The sequence below is a fragment of the Equus caballus genome, chromosome 1 (genome assembly GCF_041296265.1).
Source record: "Equus caballus isolate H_3958 breed thoroughbred chromosome 1, TB-T2T, whole genome shotgun sequence".
Classification (NCBI taxonomy): Eukaryota; Metazoa; Chordata; class Mammalia; order Perissodactyla; family Equidae; genus Equus; species Equus caballus.
The window spans coordinates 185,233,685-185,252,745 of record NC_091684.1 but is presented as its reverse complement, the minus strand read 5'-3'; the positions used below and the strand labels follow the sequence as shown (position 1 = coordinate 185,252,745).

The 19,061-nt window shown below is 38.9% G+C and overlaps 1 long non-coding RNA gene across 1 annotated transcript; it reads right to left on the bottom strand.

Moving 5' to 3' along the window:
- Positions 1 to 8,401: 8,401 nt before the first annotated feature.
- Positions 8,402 to 18,689, bottom strand: LOC138918779 (uncharacterized). The gene is made up of 2 exons (XR_011428528.1): positions 18,554 to 18,689; positions 8,402 to 10,727 (listed from the first exon to the last, which is right to left on the bottom strand). It is a non-coding gene; the product is annotated as an uncharacterized lncRNA (long non-coding RNA).
- Positions 18,690 to 19,061: the final 372 nt, after the last annotated feature.

Here is a 19,061-nt window from a genome sequence, read left to right as displayed (position 1 = left end):
CTTTTGGCTGTTTTAAGAACGTTGGTCTACTTTCTGGGTTTTGGTTTTATTTTTTTGTAAGTAAAGTATGTAAGATAGCTGAGCTGTAGATAGAGGAGGCATTACTGTATCCAGTGAGGTGTCTAAAATATCATTAATATTTAAAGTCATATTTGCTCGTGGCAGGCCCCGTGGCCAAGTGGTTAAGTTCTCACACTCGACTGCTCGGCCCAGGGTTTCGCCAGTTCCAATCCTGGGCGCAGACATGGCACCACTCATCAGGCCATGCTGAGGCGGCATCCCACATGCCACAACTAGAAGGACCCATAACTAAGAATATACAACTATGTACCAGGGGCTTTGGGGAGAAAAAGGAAAAAAATAAACAATCTAAAGTCATATTTGCCTTTGGCTGTACCTGTATCATTAAAGGCACACAAAGGAATTTGTTCCCATTATTAAAAGAAAGAAGGTTTAGGGCCAGCCCCCGTGCCTAGTAGTTAAGTTCAGCGTGCTCTGCTTTGGTGGCCCAAGTTTGGTTCCTGGGCACAGAGCTACACCACTCTGTTAGCGGCCGTGCTGTGCTGGCAGACCACATACTAAAAAAAAATAGAGGTAGGTTGGTATGTATGTTAGCTCAGGGTAAATCTTCCTCAGCAAAAAAAAAAAATTTATTCTTGATCCAACTTTTTTAGATTGTTGAAACAGTAATAGGATATGAGAACAAGCATTTGATATGCAAAGTAATCTTTAAAAATATAAAATGCCAGTTGACTTTTTTTTAGCTTATTAGATCTTTCTTACATGTCCCCTAGACATGTTTGCTTAGAAATAGCTTTGATCACTCTTCATCTAGCTATATAAATTTTTATTTACTCTTGACCTCTGACAGCTAAACATTTTTGTAGTTTATTTGGCATAACATAAAAATTTGGAACAGATTTTTGTTCAAATGTGTAATTTTTTCACAAATGAAAAAGCACTTATGTTAATTGTATACTATTTTCTTGTAGCACTTTTTTTCTCTTTTTATATATTCTTAAGATTGGAATTTCAAATATTTCCTTTGGGAAGTTGATAGTTACTGAGTGGATCACAAAATTCCTGGGCATATGGCCCAAAGCCTTCTATGTGTTCCTGTGAGCTGATGGGGCCTTTTTTTTGATTAGCTGCAAACTAAATCACCAGATAGAAAGAAAGGCAGTTCCCAAATTATCATAATTAGACACAGTTTTATAAAATGTAAAAATGGCAACAGAGTATTTTGTTCTAGAAATCATAAAGCTTTGTAGACCACACAAGAAATAAAATATGAAGGAGATGTGGACTTCATGAAATAAGTGCAGGAGTTTCATGTGAGGGTTAAATTAATGTTTAAACCTTTTGTGTGTGAAATAATTATGGATCAAAGATTGAGAGAAAAAGAGTAACATTCTGTCTAGTTCTTACTCCTTGATAATTGTGTTATGAAGGAATGTATAGGAATGTTATATAGTTTCCATTTCAAAAAGTCTTTTAGATGAGGGGGAAAGGGATGAGGAGCTAATGAAACTGATGTTAGCCATTTTCCTGATTTGAAATAGATTTAGACTTTAGAATGTACCTGGATTTTTTTAGGCTTAACTAATTTTTGAAAGTAAAGAGAAACAAAGTTGTTGATTTACAGTTTTTAGTACTATCACATACTGAGTACTGTGGCCACTTTGAATAATTGCTGCATTAGAATTATGTTTGTTGTGAAGTTGCCTTAGCAGGACTTCTCTGCTTATTTTGATTTTGCTTTTATGTACCTGCTAAAGAAAAAGGCTTTATAGTTATCATAGTATAGCAGTTCTTAAGAAATACCAGGTGACTGAATTAGATAGCTGTCTTGTATCCTGGCTATAGAAGAAAGTTTGGGGATTAGTTGAGATGTCATTCAGGGTCATTGCCACTGCAACAAAAAAGTTTTTCCTTCTCTAAGCTAGATATTTTATTTCAATTAGATTTTCTCTTGGCTATATGTAAAATAAATGAATAGATTCTAGAAAATGAGCCTTGGATGAAACAAAGACAATCTAATGACATTCTTAGAGGAAAACTCTAAAAAATGGGCTAAGCTAATATGGTTGATATTCTTCTGGGTAACTCTTTAAAATAACTTGAATTTTTATTTCAAAAATAACATGTATTCAGTGTGGAACCTATGCAAAAATCAGAAAAGAACAAATAAGGAAGTTAAATCATGAGCTAATTTTAAATACTGCAAATTACTTGTGTTAAACTATTATGTCTAATGGAGGATTCCTGTAATTAAAACTAGTTTTAAGTTTTTTGTATATGCTGATAAGAAGGGAGATTTTTATCGTTAAATATTGCTTGTGCAAATTCCTTAGTATTTTTCATCCCAGAAAGGGAACTTTGTTATGGCTCTAATCCCAGAGGAGCAGATTTGGATCTTGAAAATTATGCATCACACCTACCTGAATGCTTGCTGAATATTGGTGCCGTCTACCTTAAATATTTGAAACCCCCAAATTTCCCTGTGTTTCTCATGCCACGTACTTTTCTTCCATTGGGATTTGATCATAGGTCCTCCTTGTGTAATTTTTACTGTTCCGCAAAAGAATTATTTCTTTTTCAAAAGAAAGAAATAGTTTCCAGTATATCAGGACTCTACTTTTCTCCTGGTATGAGTATAATAAAGTTCAATAGATGGTAGTTCCTGGTGCACAGTATAAATAAACCATCCTTTAATCTACTTTGTACCCTGCCAAAAGATGTAAGATAAAACATAATGTATATATTTTGTGCTGAGCTGAAACAGTCAATCTAAATTTAGGAGTTTGTGTTTTGTGTGCTATTCCAGGAGGGTCTGGTAATCCCCATGATTAAAGAAACATAAGATTAATGTTTGCTGTGGAGAAACATGATCACCTTGGCCGCTGTGAATCACTCTGGAAACATCCCATCTCTGTTTCCCAATTACTCAGATCATTAGACCAAATTCAGTTCAGTTCAACAAACATGAAACACCTTTCATGGTCTCAAAAAGTTTACAGTGATGTAGGAAAGGCAAGCATATAAACATAATTATAATACAATGTGGCAAGTACAATGATATGTTACAAGATTTAGAAGAGGGAGTGATTAATTTTGGAGTTGGATGAGCTTCAAGAAGGCCTTATGGAAGAGGCTATGTTTGAGCTGGGTTGTGAAGGATGATAGAGTTCACCAGAACTCAGCATGAAAGGATGGTCCTGGAGAAAGAGAAGCTGTGCAGAGGCCCTGCCAGTCATTCATTATAGCCCATTGGTCTAGTGTGAATCAGTGTAATGAGAGAAGTGCAGGAGAGGTGGGTATGAGCCAGATCATTGAAGGCCATGGATGCAGTACTAACAAACATGCTACCTGTGCATGACGAGGAGCCAGTGCAGGGTTTTAAGCAGAGGAGTGGCATGATCTTTCTGAAACACAAATCTCATCATTTTATGACTTTGAGAATGTTTGAGAGAGTGAGGAAATTGGAGACAGTTGGGAGGCCTGAATTAAGGCAGTGGCAAGTGCATTTGGGGTGGGTGTATTTGAGAGGTATGTAGAATTGACAGGCCTTGATTAATTTCATAATTAAATGAAAGAGTGCAAGGCTTTAATCATTATTTGGAAAATGTTAACTATATTTTTAGTAATGTTGACATTTAAGATCATTTAAGCATCAGTTTGGCTCAGAAAAGACTTAACAGGAAATTTTTAAGTGTGGAAAGAAAAAAATGTTAAACACATTTTTAATGAAGGTAACATTTTGAAAGCATGAAATAAATCATTGGCTAAAAAGTCATTGGTCTGCTGTTTGAATTTAGATTTGTAAGCCTGATTTGCAGTAATTTACATATAACAATGGTTTCAATAGATAAGAAAATTTTAAAACTACCGTACCTATAGCATCCTTGAAGTGGAATATCCTATAGTTTTAAAAATCACAGTTGTATTTTCTATTATTCTGTGCTTGAGTTTTTATTGTAAAACTCTTGTCTGTCCACATCTAAGCCATGGGTGAATTCCTGGATCAAAGATTTTAGAAAGAATTTAGCAATGTTCTTCATCACCTTATCTGCTCATTAGAGAAAGCCTGGCCTGCTCTGCCTGTGATAGAAAATGGAATTTTCAGGTCATCTGAAAGATCACTTTCTATTAAAGAAGATTTTTTTTATCCTTACTAGTAAATAAAAGCTATTTATAAACATAATGTCTTAATTCGTTTCACAAGTACTATCCAGAATCAAAGATTCCTCTTTTTCACCACCTTGTAATAAAAATACTTAACCATATTGGTTTTAATATTACTTTTATGGTAAACAAATTCGCTTTCCTGAAAGGCCTTACACTCATGAGGAAGCATTTATTGAGTATCTATTTGTAGAACACTACTGTATTTTGGCCATCCTGAGAAATGAACCTCTCAAGGGCACTTTTATAATCCAGTGGAGAGACAAAATAGACCTGTGAACTAGTAAGTATTCAGTAATAAGTAATTGAATAAGCACTGCGGGAATGCAAGAAAAAAGAAGGATCAAAAGAGAAAAGATTTCCTAAAAGTTTTTAAACAGCAATTAGAGAAAAATATTTTTTAAAAACCAACATTTTTCCTTCAAATATAGAATTATCATTTGAAATGGGGTTCCAACAGTCTCTTTCTTCCCTGAGTATATCTCCTTCACATCAGGAACAAAAAGGGCCTTTTTATCAGCACTTGCGTTACATCACTTTGGAGATGGACTAGGGCCAAAGAAAAGCCCTTACTTGGGGAGCTCTGTGCTCCACATGGGTAATTGTCATGAAGCCCGGAGTTTCCACAGGGGTTCTTGACCTTTTCTTGTGCCATAGATCCCTTTGGCAGTCTGGTAAAGCCGGAGAATCCCTTCTCAGAATAACGTTTTAAAATTAATACTGTACGTATTATATATCAAGCAAAAGTTGTGATACCTTAATGTAAATGCTTCTTATTAACACATCATATAATAATATCTAGTGACAGTGTAATAACTACCAGAATATGTAGTGATGGATGTAAATGATACTTTGAGATTCTGTAACAATGTAACATGACTTGAACGTGTCTGTGATTTCAATTCGTGACTAACCCATAGATACTCTAACACTACTGTGGTTTATGACCTTTATGCATAATTAAAGGAACTGATAGATTTCAAGTAGTAGCTAGTTAAAGATGTAATTTTTCATAGATCCCCTGAATTTTTTCTATGGCTCCCTTGGGGGTCCAAAGACCCCAGGTTAAGAAACCCTGTGGTTTAGCAATGATGTGAGAAACCCTAGGAAGTAAAAGACCAGATAGGGCTGACAGCCATTTCAAAGAAACTGCTTTTACTTTGTTTTATATATTGTAATTCCACATAAGATTTCATTTGGAATAAAAATGATTTCTGGGGCTAAATAATGTATAATTTTGAAAAAATTGTAAATGAAAAAATTGTTTTATTTTGTTTTTTAACTTAAAACTGATTTCTTTTGTAAGTATTCTAAGCACATTAGCATGCTATCAAGTTTATAACCTTGGAAGTAGAAATTTAGAACTCAGCACTATGTAGTTGAAGCCATGGAACATCAATACAATCGCCCAGCAATAATATGTGTGAGCATAGCGTGAGAAGAGAAACAGGCCAAGGAGTAGGCAGGAGAAGAGAAGCCTGGAAAGAAGACAGAAAGAAGCTGTCAGAGAGGTAAGAGAATACAACTTCTGTGATATTATGGAAGAAAAGGGTGTCAAGTGCTGCAGAGATGTCACAGATGATGAGGACAAAAAAAGAATCCACTGAACTTGACCATAAGACGGTCAGTGACCTTTCCTATGGCGTTTCCAGCAGAGTGGGGAGAGCAGATCCCAGATTGAAATGGCTTGAAGACTAAACAAGAGATGAACTGGAGACAGTGTGGTATAGACCAGGGCTTTTCAAATGTGTGTGGTGGAACACAGTGTCAGTAATTTCCAATCTATTGTGGACTGACAACAGTCTTGCTATCATGACTAGTATGGCGCCTGCGCCAGATGCCAGGTACCTTGAGAGTTGGATGACAAACTGGTCTATACTCTGCTCAACAAGACACGTCCACTAATGACAGTGTTGGATGTCATGACCATGTCAAATGTTTCTAAATGTTTATTCTTAATCCTGTACAGCGGCAGAAGTGTAGACTATTCTTTCAAGAAGCTTACCTGACAAGGATTAGAGAGATTAGCCAGTACTCTACGGGGCCTTATAGAATTGAGAGAAGGTTTCTACCAATATTATTTCTTGCAACTTTCTCCTCTGAATATCTCCTAATGTTCTTCGTGCTTCACATTCTTTTCAGCCCCTAGTTTGGATCTCCAGCACCTAAAATAGTTCCTGGCATAGAAAGTATTTAAATTAAAATATTGCTGAACAAATGAACTTTCACTTGAACTGTGGAGGATCTGAGCCGTCCTGTGTTTCCAGATTTTACAGTAGAATATCCTGCCTTATTTAATCTCTGGATATTTATTTTGCCTGTAGTTGGGATTATCGGGGAGGCTCATAATCCTCACAGTCTTTGAGTGCATTAAAGCATTGCCCTCTGTTTTCAAAGATAGCATTACTGACTTTTACCTAGTAGGACCTGTGCTTTGAGTTTCTGTTTTTGTTTTCTCAAAGTTGGTAGTGGATTTGCCTCTTGCTTTGCCTGCCCTCCCCTCTTCAAGGGCATACATTAACAAAAGGCTAGATAGGTTTGGGACCTTACCATGGCCACAGAATAAAGAAAACTGAATTGACCTGCATAGATGTCAAACCCTAAGATGATATGTTAGCAAAAAAGGAACTCTGGTTTTTCATAAATCCTTTCACTTTCCTCTTTCTCTAATTGTACTGATTTTCAAACATCCCTCTTATTTTCTCATCTAAAGCCTTGCCCCAGCCCACACAGTGGAACTCAAATCTGTACCTGGAAAAATGAGAATTTTAGTATAAAATGTGGGCAATATGTATACGAGCCAAAGAAAAGTGGACAATTTCAGTCCTTCGTGCAGCAGACATTAACTGAATGCTTGTCTGTGCCAGACACAGCACTGAGTGCCAGGGATGTAATTTCCCTCTGGGGATGTGTGGAACTCGGGTCCAGTTGGGTGTAGCAGGCTAGACTTCTGTATTTAAGTATTTAGTCAGACTTATTTCCCATGGCAGCTGGAAGGCGTTTCACAGCGCATACCTCTCCTGCAGCTCAAGGGCATCCTACCCTAGATTGTTAACCTTAATCACGCATTGTTTAACAGATTTAAGGAGGAAACAGGAAAATCCCAGCTGTGAAGGTGTGTATGGTTTGAGGAGTGAGGTAGAGGGGGAGGTGACTAAATGGGGGCTTGCAGTGCTTTTTGGAAATAAGTGGTGGTTGAATTTATAGCTTAATCAGTGAGGGTTATTATGACTTTTTGCCCAACTCTGGGATGAGGAAGACCTTAACTCTTCAGCTGTAAATCTTATTTTCCATCTGGTCCTTAGCATGAAGTATATCACCTGTAGGAAAATCTATTGCCATGTTAGAGCCAGTAATAGTTGAAGTGTGTGACTTGCATGTATTTGTTCATTCATTCATTCAAAAATAATTTAGCAAACACATTCTATGTTTAGCATCCTTAACTGCCCTAAAGGAGCTTGACTGAGAAGAGAAGGGAAGAAATGCATGTCAATAGCCATAACACAAGTTGGAAAGTGTTCAGTGCTGTACTTAGATAATACATTATTAATTCCATGAACCTGGCTGTTACAATAGCCCAGGGCCATGCAGAAATACCACATGAATAGAGGGAAAGTCTACTTGTTTCTCACAAAGACAAATTGTGATCTTATTGGTTCTCTTTATGTCAGAAGATCAAGCTACAGAAGCTTTGGAGAATATTAAATAATATCTCTTTTCTATAAAAGGCTGTGTCAAAATTAGAAGTGTAATTTTTTTAGCATATTGATTTCTCACATGCGGTTACATCATTCTTAAAGCACCTTCTATAAATGCATATTGTACCACAAAAGACACATCTACTCTGGCAGGCAAAATTCCATGGTAGAAAAGCGTGGCTCTTGCAGTCTTGTGTCATCAGAATGTCTGCTCCTACTTTCTACTCAGTGCATGACCTTGGGCCGAATGTTAACCTTTGTAGGCCTCGGAGTCCTCATCTGAAAAATTGGAATAGACCAACCTCTAGCTAACATTTATTGAGTTTTCACTATGGGCACTCCACGTAGATTATCTCACGGATTATCCCCCCAAACAAGGCTGGCAGTGGTGCTACTCCTCCTCTATGTACAGATTAGGAACCGTGGTTTAGAGGTTGAGTAACTTGCCCAAGGTTACATGACAAAGTGGTAGAGACAGGATTCAAACCCAGGCAGTCTTGACTCCAGACTTGTCATTCTTTTATCTTTTCTTTCTCTTAAACAGCTTTATTGAGATATAATCCCCATCATATAAATTCACCCATTTAAAGTGTACAATACAGTGATTTTTGGTATATTCGCAGTTATGCAACCATCACCACAATCTAACTTTAGAACACTTTTATCCCCCCTAAAAGAAAGCCATACCTATTAACAACCAATCTACTATCAACCTCCTGCTCCCAGCCCTAGGCAGCCACTAATCTACTTTGTTTTTCTATAGATTTGCCTAATCTGGACATTTTATATAAATAGAATCATAAAATATCTGGTTTTGGTGATAGGCTTCTTTTGCTTACCATAATACTTTCAAATTTTATCCATATTGTTGCATATATCAGAACTTCATTCCTTTTTATTACCAAACAATACTCCATTGCATGGATAGACCACTTTTGCTTACCATTCATCAGTGGATGGACTTTTGAGTTGTTTCCGTTTTTTGGCTGTCATCAATAATCGGGCTTTGAACATTTGTGTACAAGTTTTTGTGTGTGGATCTAAGTTTTCATTTCTCTTGGTTATGTATCTATCAGGCATATGCTAGGTCATATGATAACTATGGTTAACTATTTGAGGAGATTCTTTTTTTTTAATTGTGAAAAATTTAAAAGTTGAAAGAATAGTACAGAGTACCTGTATACCCTCCGTATAGATTCAATAGTTGTTAACATTTCACATGCCTGCTTCTTCCTGCCCCCTTCTCTCTCTTTCTCTGATTTCATTTTTAGAGCCAGTTCTCTTAACTACTATTTTATATTCATCCCCAATTAAATGAGTGAACACAGGTGAAATAGTATAATGACTGGCTAATAACAGCTACTCAATAAATGTAAATTCCCTTCTCTCCTCTTTTCCCCAAAACTTAGAAATGTTATGTAGGATCTGGGGCTGCAAGTTCTGCATCAAGATAAGAGAAGTGAGATGTAAATAAAGATTCATGGACCTTACTTCCTGCAGCATTCCTGGACCAAGGTCGGTGCAACTAGGTAGGTGGCCATCCAAACTGTGGCGATCCAGCTGTCCAGTTTCTGGTTGATTTTATTATGCTGATAATTAAGAAGAGCAAGATGGAGTCTATGAATAGTTAAATTAACAAAAAACAAAATCCAAACCATCAAAACTGGTTGTTTTTTTTAAGGTAGCCGGAACTTCACTCCATATGATACACAAACAAGTCTATTCCAAAGCCAAATAGGAAATCCCATTACTCACACAGGCTTTTTCTCATCCCCACATTTCCTGTGTGGCCACCAGGAGGGAGCTGTGAAAGAGAACTGACCAAAGCTGAAGTTTTACCAAAAATGCCAACAGGAAGGGTCAGTTTTTTCCTGAACGGTGACATAGAACAGGTGAAAGCTAGGACAGCACATGAGCCTACTTTTATTGATTTATTTAGAAGAATCAATCCTAATATTGGGTCCCTAGGGGCTCCAGAACAATTTTACTCCAGTGAAATCCACACGCTTCCCAAGAAGCTGTTGGACTTACTCAAATTTTTATGAATTCCAGGCCTGCCACCCATAATTTTTGGACATCAGACCCTCAGCAGCCACTTCTTACGTGGAAATATCCCTCTAGAAGAGGTTTTGTCCTCACTGCTGAGATAAATCCCGGGAGGTTATGACTGCTCTTGGTCTTGCGGACACCCGGGTCTGCTGCCTCAGTCTCACTGGGCCTGAGTGTGTCACTGAGTCCTGTCTGTGTGTCAGAGAGAGAGCATTATCACACCTAACAAAATCAACAACTTCTTAATATAATCTGATACTTAACCTATATTAACATTTCCCCAATATGTCTTTTTACAGCTGGTGTGTTCAAATCATGGTCCAACAAAGTCTACACATTGCATTTGGTTTTATTCTTCATAAGTCTCTCGTAATCTAGAAGAGTCTCCAACACACCTTTCTTTTTTTAAATGCCGTTGACTCGAAGAAAGTCAGTATGTCCTGTGGAATGTCCCACCTTCCAGATTTGTCTGATGGTTTCCTTGTGATGTCATTTCCCTTCTCCCTCATTTCCTGCAGGCTGGTAGTTAGACCTAAAACGTTGGTTAGATTAGAGTTAAACCTTTTTGGTAAAAATAATTCATAGGTGATGCCGTGTGCTTCATGCTGCATCAACTCAGGTGCATGTAGCATCTCATCGCCCAGGAGATAGTGAGGCCAAGGTTGATCAGTGCAGTCAGATGACCAGTCTGATCCCTCGCATTACACAGTTGTGTTTCCCCTCTGACCAGAAAACTAATCTGCCAGCTGACACTTTCGTCCTTGTATTTACTGCCACCACGTGCCATGCCAAGTCCTGGAAGATTAAACGGAAAACAAAATAAACAAGGAATTGTCTGCTTTTCTAGTTTGAATCAGTGGATTGAAACAAAGTATGTTCTCTGATCACGATGGAGTGAAATTAGAAATTATTACCGGAAAGAAACTGAGGAAATTCAGAAGTATGTGAAAATTAAACAACTCCTTTAATTAAACAACTCTTTAATTTTCAGTTAAACCGAGATTGTAAAAATTAGTTCTTTACAAAGAAAAGAAAGATTTCCTAAGCCAGCCTCATGATTGTAGCCCCTCCCCAAACTTACTTCCTTCCCAGAATTCCTGATGTGGAGACTGTGCCTCCAGTTCTGCAAGTCAGAAACCAGGCAGCATCCTGACCCCTCCTTCTCCCTAACCCTAACCCTCCTGGACCACTCCATCACCAGCCCTCCAAATCTTAGCTTCTAAAGTGTCTCAGATTTGTTCACACCTTCCCATGCCCCGGGCCCAGGCTCCTACTGTCTCTCCCCGGGATTACTGTCCATGATCCTCACAGTCTTGCCCCATCTCCAGCCTGTCCCCCACACTGCAGGCAGAAGAATCTTTCCCACGCTCGGAGCTCATCCTTTTTACGCTCCTTTGATCTCTTTTCATTTTAGGATAAAGATCAAGATATTCAATGAGGCCTGCAGGGCCCAACCCCCACCCTCTCACTACCACCCCCACCTCTCTAGCTGCTATACCCTCTTGCTTTCTCCAGCTACTCCAGCTACACTGACTGTTCCTCAAATGCCCTGTGCTGCTTCCTGCCACAGAGCCTTTGCATTCACTGTTCCCGCTGCCTAGAATGCTCTTGTCCAGCCTCCTTGCTCAGCTAGCTCCTACTTCTCAGTCAGATCTCAAGCCCAATATTACTTCCTGGGAGAGATCTTCCAATAATCCCCCAGACTAGGGCAGGTCTCCCTGGTGGTGTGTGCTGTCAGCAACATGTGCCTTCCCTTTTCATCATTGTATGTATTGAAAATTTTTGTTCTACTGAACAATGATTGGGTCAACGAAGAAATCAAAGGAGAAATCAAAAAACAGCTGGAGACAAATGAAAATGAAAATACAACATGCCAAAATTTATGGGATACAACAAAATTGGTTCTAAGAAGGAAGTTTATAGCAATACAGGCCTACCTCAACAAACAAGAAAAATCTCAAATAAACAATCTAACAGTGTACCTAAAGGAACCGCAAAAAAAGCAAAGCACAAAATCAGTAGAAGGCAGAAAATAATAAAAAATCAGAACAGAAATAAATGAAATAGAGACTAAAAAAAATAGAAAAAAAAATCAATGAAACTATGAGCTGGTTCTTTGGAAAGATAAACAAAATTGACAAACCTTTAGCTAGACTCACCAAGAAAAAAAGAGAAGGCTCAAATAAATAAAATCAGAAATGAAAGAGGAGAAATTACAACAGACACCTCAGACATACAAAAGATTATAAGAGAATACTATGAAAAGCTATACACCAACAAATTGGATAAGCTAGAAGAAATGGATAAATTCGTAGAATCATACAACCTTCCAAAATGGAATCAAGAAGAAATAGAGAATTTCAATAGACCAATCACCAGTAAGGAGATCAAAACAGTAATCAAAACTTGCCCCAAAACAAAAGTCCAGGACCAGATGGCTTCCCTGGTGAATTCTACCAAACATTTAAAGAATATTTAATATCTGTCTGTCTCAAAGTATTCCAAAATATTGAAGAAGACAGAAATCTTCCTAACTCATTCTATGAGGCCAACATTCTACTGATACCAAAACCAGACAAGGACAACACAAAGAAGGAAGATTACAGGCCACATTGCTGAAGAACATAGATACAAAAATCCTCAACAAAACATTGGCAAACTGAATACAGCAATACCTTAAAAGGATCATATACCACGATCAAGTGGTATTTATTCCAGGGATGCAGGGATGGTTCAACATCCACAAATCAATCAATGTGATACACAACATTAACAAAATGAAGAATGAAAATCACATGATCCTCTCAATAGATTCAAAGAAAGCATTTGACAGGATACAGCACCCTTTTATAATAAAAATTCTGAATAAAATGGGTATAGAAGGAAAGCACCTAAACATAATAAAGGCCATATATGGCAAACCCACAGCTAATATCATGCTCAATGGAGAAAAACTGAAAGCTATCCCTCTAAGAACAGGAACTAGACAAGGATGCCCACTTTCACCACTCTTATTTAACATAGGTTTGGAAGTCCTAGCCATGGCAATCAGGCAAGACAAAGAATAAAGAAAAAGAAATAAAAGGGATCCAAATTGGAAAGGAAGAAGTGAAACTGTCACTATTTGCAGATGATATGATTTTACATATAGAAAACCCTAAAGAATCCACAAAAAACTTTTAGAAATAATAAATAAATACAGTCAAGTTGCAGGGTACAAAATCAACACAAAAGTCAGTTGTGTTTCTATACACTAACAACGAAGTAGCAGAAAGAGAAATTAAAAATACAATCCCAGTCGCTGGCCCGGTGGTGCAGCAGTTAAGTTCGCACGTTCCGCTGGGTTCACTGGTTCAGATCCCGGGTGTGGACATGGCACTGCTTGGCACGCCATGCTGTGGTAGGCGTCCCACATATAAAGTAGAGGAAGATGGGCATGATGTTAGCTCAGGGCCAGGCTTCCTCAGCAAAAAGAATAAAATACCTAGGAATAAATTTAACCAAGAGGTGAAAGACCTGTACACTGAAAACTATAAAGCATTGCTGAAAGAAATTGAAGAAGACACAAAGAAATGGAAAGATACTCCATGTGCATGGATTGGAAGAATTAACATAGTTAAAATGTCCATATCTCCTAAAGCAATCTATAGATTCAATGCAATCCCTGTCAAAGTTCCAACAACATTTTTCACAGAAATAGAACAAAGAATCCTAAAATTTATATGGAACAACAAAAGACCCCAAATAACCAAAGGATTCCTGAGAAAAAAGAACAAAGCCAGAGGCATCACACTCCCTGATTCCAAACTACAAAGCCATAGTAATCAAGACAATTTTTGTTGTAATCAGTGGATTAATGTGGATTAAACCTCCCCTACTAGATTGCTAACACCCAGGGGGATGGGGCTGTGCCTCTTTTGCTCACTACCATCTCTCTTATGCCTAGCACAGTAGCTGACACATAGCAGGAACTCAACATATATTTGGTCATTCATAAGAATACAAGAAAAATTTATGTAGATGTTCACCACAATTTTATGATAGAAAAAAAATTGACGTAAAGGTTAAATTATAGGAAATTTATATGATGAAATATGTAGCCATTAAGAAATCATGTTTCTGAATAATATTTAATAATATTGGAAAACATCCATTATGTAATATTAGATTAAAAATCACATGAATGTGTCAGGGCTGGCCTGGTAGTGTAGTGGTTGAGTTTGCACATTCCGCTTAGGCAGCCTGGGGTTCATGGGTTTGGATCCCAGGTGCGGACTTATACACTGCTCATCAAGCCATGCTGTGGCAGCGTCCCACATACAAAATAGAGGAAGATTGGCACAGATGTTAGCTCACGGACAATTTTCCTCACCAAGAAAAAAAAACACAACATGAATGTGGAGTAAAAGTTCTATTTATTTATCATTTCCACATATTTTAAAAAAGTGGAGTTATTCAATATGATTTTGTTTCCTGCTTTCCACTTAATATTATATGCAAATATGTATATTATATATACATGCAAAAGATATATATGCAGAGTAAAATGTTGAAGACATATTACTGGTGATTTACTTCGGTAGACAGGATTTCAGGGCAATTTATTTATTCTTCAGACTTTGTGTATTTTCCAAATATTTTTACAATAAACACATATGTTTCTATAATTACGAGGCAGCTGTAATTATGAACATGGACTTTGGTGTTAGCTAGATCTGAATTCCAGTCCCAGCTTAACCTACGCTGCATAGTACCTGAGTGACCTGGGCAAGTCACTGAACCTCGCCTATGGCTCAGAAGAAAACCTACCCACAAGGTTGTTGCGAGAAGCAGATGATATAATACGCATAAATCACGTCAGCACAGTTTCTGCCACATCAATAAGTAGCAGCTCTTGTTATAGATTTCGATCTGATAAAAATGTAACTTATAAAATTTAAAAAAAACCTTTCCTTGGGAAAGAAAAAATAAAAATAAAAACCATATCTAGTTTCAATTATATTTTCCAAAAGAAAAAAGTGAGTTTAAAGTAACAGCCAGAACGTTGAAAAAGTGAAGGACGACTGGAGCTGGAGGATCAGCCGTAGGCAGCAAGATCATTGAAATTCAGGAAATTAATTCCTCAGTCACTTTCTAAAAAGTGAGAACAAAACCCTGTCGTTGCCGTCTTAAAGGGAGGTGAGAAGCAAGCACTGAATGGATTCCTGTACAGAAGCGCAGCTGCTGCAGCCGAGCCCCTCGGAGCCCTTAATACCGTGATGGCGAGCAGGAAATAACGTCGCCGAGCCGTTTGACTTGACGGGTGTCAACAACATAGCGGTCCGCTTGGAATCTACCTACCCCTCAACTCGGTGGGCATGGACTTACGTGACCTCGGCTTCTCCACCGCAAATCAGCACGTTGGCTCCACAACCAGGTTGATAGTTTGCAAATCCAAGATTTGTGCATCGTGTTCCAGTCAGGGCGGCGTGGAGTCAGGGAGACCAATTTTGTAACAGTTGTTCGATTTTCTCTAGTGGAAAGACCTGTTTGAATCTCAGCTCCACCACTTACCCAGCTTTATGACTCTGGGGCTAAAACTTACTCCCTCGTGAGCTTCGTTTTCTCATTTGTACGCTGGGAATGACACTCCTACCTCACCAGGAGGCTGTGCAACTGGAAGGAGATGATGTATGCGAAAGCCTAGAGCAGGGCCTGACAACAGGCAGGATCAATTCGTTACTTCCCACTTCTTGTGGCGACCCAATCCGAGAGGCAATCCCAAGCATGCCAGGCCTGTATTCGAACAGGGCTACGGCAGTGAGACGTGAGGCCCACTTCTTTCACGGAGCACGTGTCCAGCGAACAGGGCCCTCTGCCAAGTGGTGAGGCCTTCAGGGAGGGAATCGACATAACGCAAGCCTTCAGGAAGCAGCATTCCTAAGCACCGTTTAGATTTCTAAATATAAATTTACACCATACTACCCACTATACTAACACCCACTCCCCCCCGCCCACACACACCCACATGCACACACACACTCCTTGGATATGAAGAGTGATTTTCTCCACCTGTCATGGCTTTTCCCCAACTTTTTATTTTGAAAAATTACAAACATACAGAAAACTTGAAAGTAGTACAATGAACACCATGTGCTGTTCACTTAGATTTATCAACTGAGTTTCACTGCATTTGCTTCCTCTCTTTCTGTTTTTTTGGTTTTTATTTTTTTGCTGTACCATTTAAGAGTTAATTATAGACACTGTGACACTTCATCCCTAAATAACTTTAGCATGTATTTCCTAAGAACAAGGACATACCTCCCACATAACATAGAATAAGTATCTCACTCGGAAAATTTAGCATTAATGTGCCAGTATTATTAATGTACAGTCCATATTCAAATATTTCCACTTGTTCCAAAAATATCTTTTTGTAATTTTTTTTAATCCAGATTTCAAAAGAAAATAAGGAAAAAAATCAGACGTTGCATTTAATTGTTATGTTTTATCCAGTCACTGAAATTCAGCTCTTCTGCCTTTGGACTTAGATCTTTTGTTTTCCTCTTAATTTTTATTTCCTCACAATTAAATGGTAGGCCCCAGCAATTTTTCATCTTCACTTTTGATTCGCATGCTTAAGAAAAAGATGGCGTGTGCTGAACATGATCCCACTATGTTTCAGTTTCAGTTCTTAGCTTTAAACCATATTTAAGTAGAATAACAAATGTTGGGGCTGGCTCCGTGGCCGAGTGGTTAAGTTCGTGTGCAGTCCGATGCGGCGGCCCAGGGTTCAGATCCTGGGCGCGGACATGGCACAGTTTGTCAGGCCACGTTGAGGCAGCGTTACACATCCCACAGCTAGAAGGACCGGCAACTAAGATATGCAACTGTGTATAGAGGGGGTTTGGGGAGAAAAAGCAGAAAAAAAAAACCCACAAAAATGTTAACAGCATCTACACAATAACAGGTGTGGGCAGGGAGGGGATGGGGCATTCAGCTTGGGGCACATTCAAGTCAAAGTCATGACAGAATATCCAGGTGACAAGACCAAGAGGTGGTGATTGGAGATGGGAACCTGAATCTCTCCCTTGGTAAGGTATAGAATGTCACCTACAGAGAGGTGAGAGAGGAAGCCGCAGAATGGGTGACATTCCCAGGGGAGGGACCGTTCTGTGAGAAGGGCCAGTCTGAACCTTGGGAGACTTCCAAGCCAGAGGAGAAGCAGCAGGGCATGCCGGGGGCCCGGAGGAACCAGGGGAGTGGGGTTCCTAGGAGGCAAGGAAGGAGTGGGGGGCACGGCTAATGGGGAAGAATAATGACGCTCAACCCTGAGCTGCTTATGGTTTTTAATTCCAGATGCAAATTAATTGTCAAGACCAGGCCAGCAGAGGGCCACTGGGACCCGGAGCTATGTACACCAGCTGGAGTCAGATCAGGTAACCTTCTGAGGGGCAGGGTGGAGGCCAGGCCGGAAGTGCAAAGCCGCAGACCTCAGATCTCCTTAAGGTAAGGCAACCAGAGAAAGAATCCAAGAATAATCATCAGGAAGAGAAGTTGCCAAGGAGACCGTGAAGGGACAAGCTGGGGGACAAAAGCCAATTCAGTGGGGATGGCCAGGGAACAAGTGGAAAGAATCTGTGTCCTTGACAACATTGAGCCACTGAATTAACCAACTCCAAAACTGCCCCACCTCTGGACTTCTTGTTATGTAAAATAATAAATTTCTGTACTATTAAAAACAAGCGGCAACCTAAATTGATGAATTAAGAAACTCCCTTAAAAAGCATATTCGCCAAGAAGTCTGAAGAACCAAGAGAATGAAGTAAAAATATCAAATAGGTGAACCTAACACAGTCATAAGGATGGCAGCAAATCCACTCAGTTTGTTAACTAAATCTTATATGAAGGATTACATTTAAAAGTTATAAAGAACAAGTCTATCAGCCAGTAACCAATGATTTTAAAAGCATCAGAGAAAACCAGAAAGGCAGGAAAAACGAAAATCTGCTATATTGGCCTTCGTTTCTTAAGACAAGACATATGGACACACACACACATATGCATATGTACGTCTACGTGTATTGTAGACAGAAAATTTGCCACACCCAGGAGGCAGTGAAGAATCTGTAAGCTTTCCTGATTATTCAGGTGGCGAGAGCGAGGGAAAGCAGGGTGCAGACTGCTGAAGATTGAAAAGAGGTTTGAGATGCTCTTGCCACCTAACGAGGGAATTTTGCCAGAATAACTAGAATAAACAGAGCTTGCACAATGCACCCGCTTTAATAAGGTTCCTAAGCAGTGTGAGCAACAGAGGAGGGGGAAGTGTCGTGACTGCTCCTATTGTCGCTAGTCTCTGTGGTAACTCTTCTCAGCAGATCCTGAATCATTGGGGGAGATTATCAAACCCTTTTCGTGTCTAAAAATTAACCCCAGAGAATTTCAGTTTACTGGTACAAAGCTTACTTTAGAGTTGTTTACAGGACCGTGAACGAATTTAACAGGCTCTAGTTGCAAATTTAACCGTAAAATTTTTCAACTTATTTCCTTCCATTTATTACGAAAATAATCCGTGCTGGAGTTATGGAGAAGAAAAGGGGAAGCGCATTTTCACCTTTTCACCCTCAGATTAACTGTATTACCGTTTGCATGAAGCCTCCCTGGTTCATTTAGAGACGGTAGGGTTGACGACTTCTTTCCTGTTCCTCCGGTCCTCTCATCTCAAGGGGTGGTGCTGGTGGGGATCTGAACAGCTGCACATTTCCAACATAGTATTCCCTAAATGGTGTCAAGTGACTGGGAATGAAGTTTTGGTGACTGGATGATTTATTCACTTAGTCATCGTTGTTCCATCGGGGGAAACAATAAGAGGCTTTTGTTTGTGTTTCTGTGTGTAGGGTGTGAGGGATGAAGAGAAGAAAATGGCCATATAATGAAACTTTGGTCCTCTTTTTTTCTTCTCTCAAAAGAGGTCTTTATCTTCAAATTACTATAAATGTATCATAAAAATAGAATGTATAGTGCATTGTGGCTCTTTCTATGTTGTTTCTTCATGATTGCTTGGAAGGTTTCTTTTTTCCTTTTCTATTAAAAAAAAGTAATGCATGAATGTGGTCTAATCATAAAATATGCACACATTACAGAAGCGTA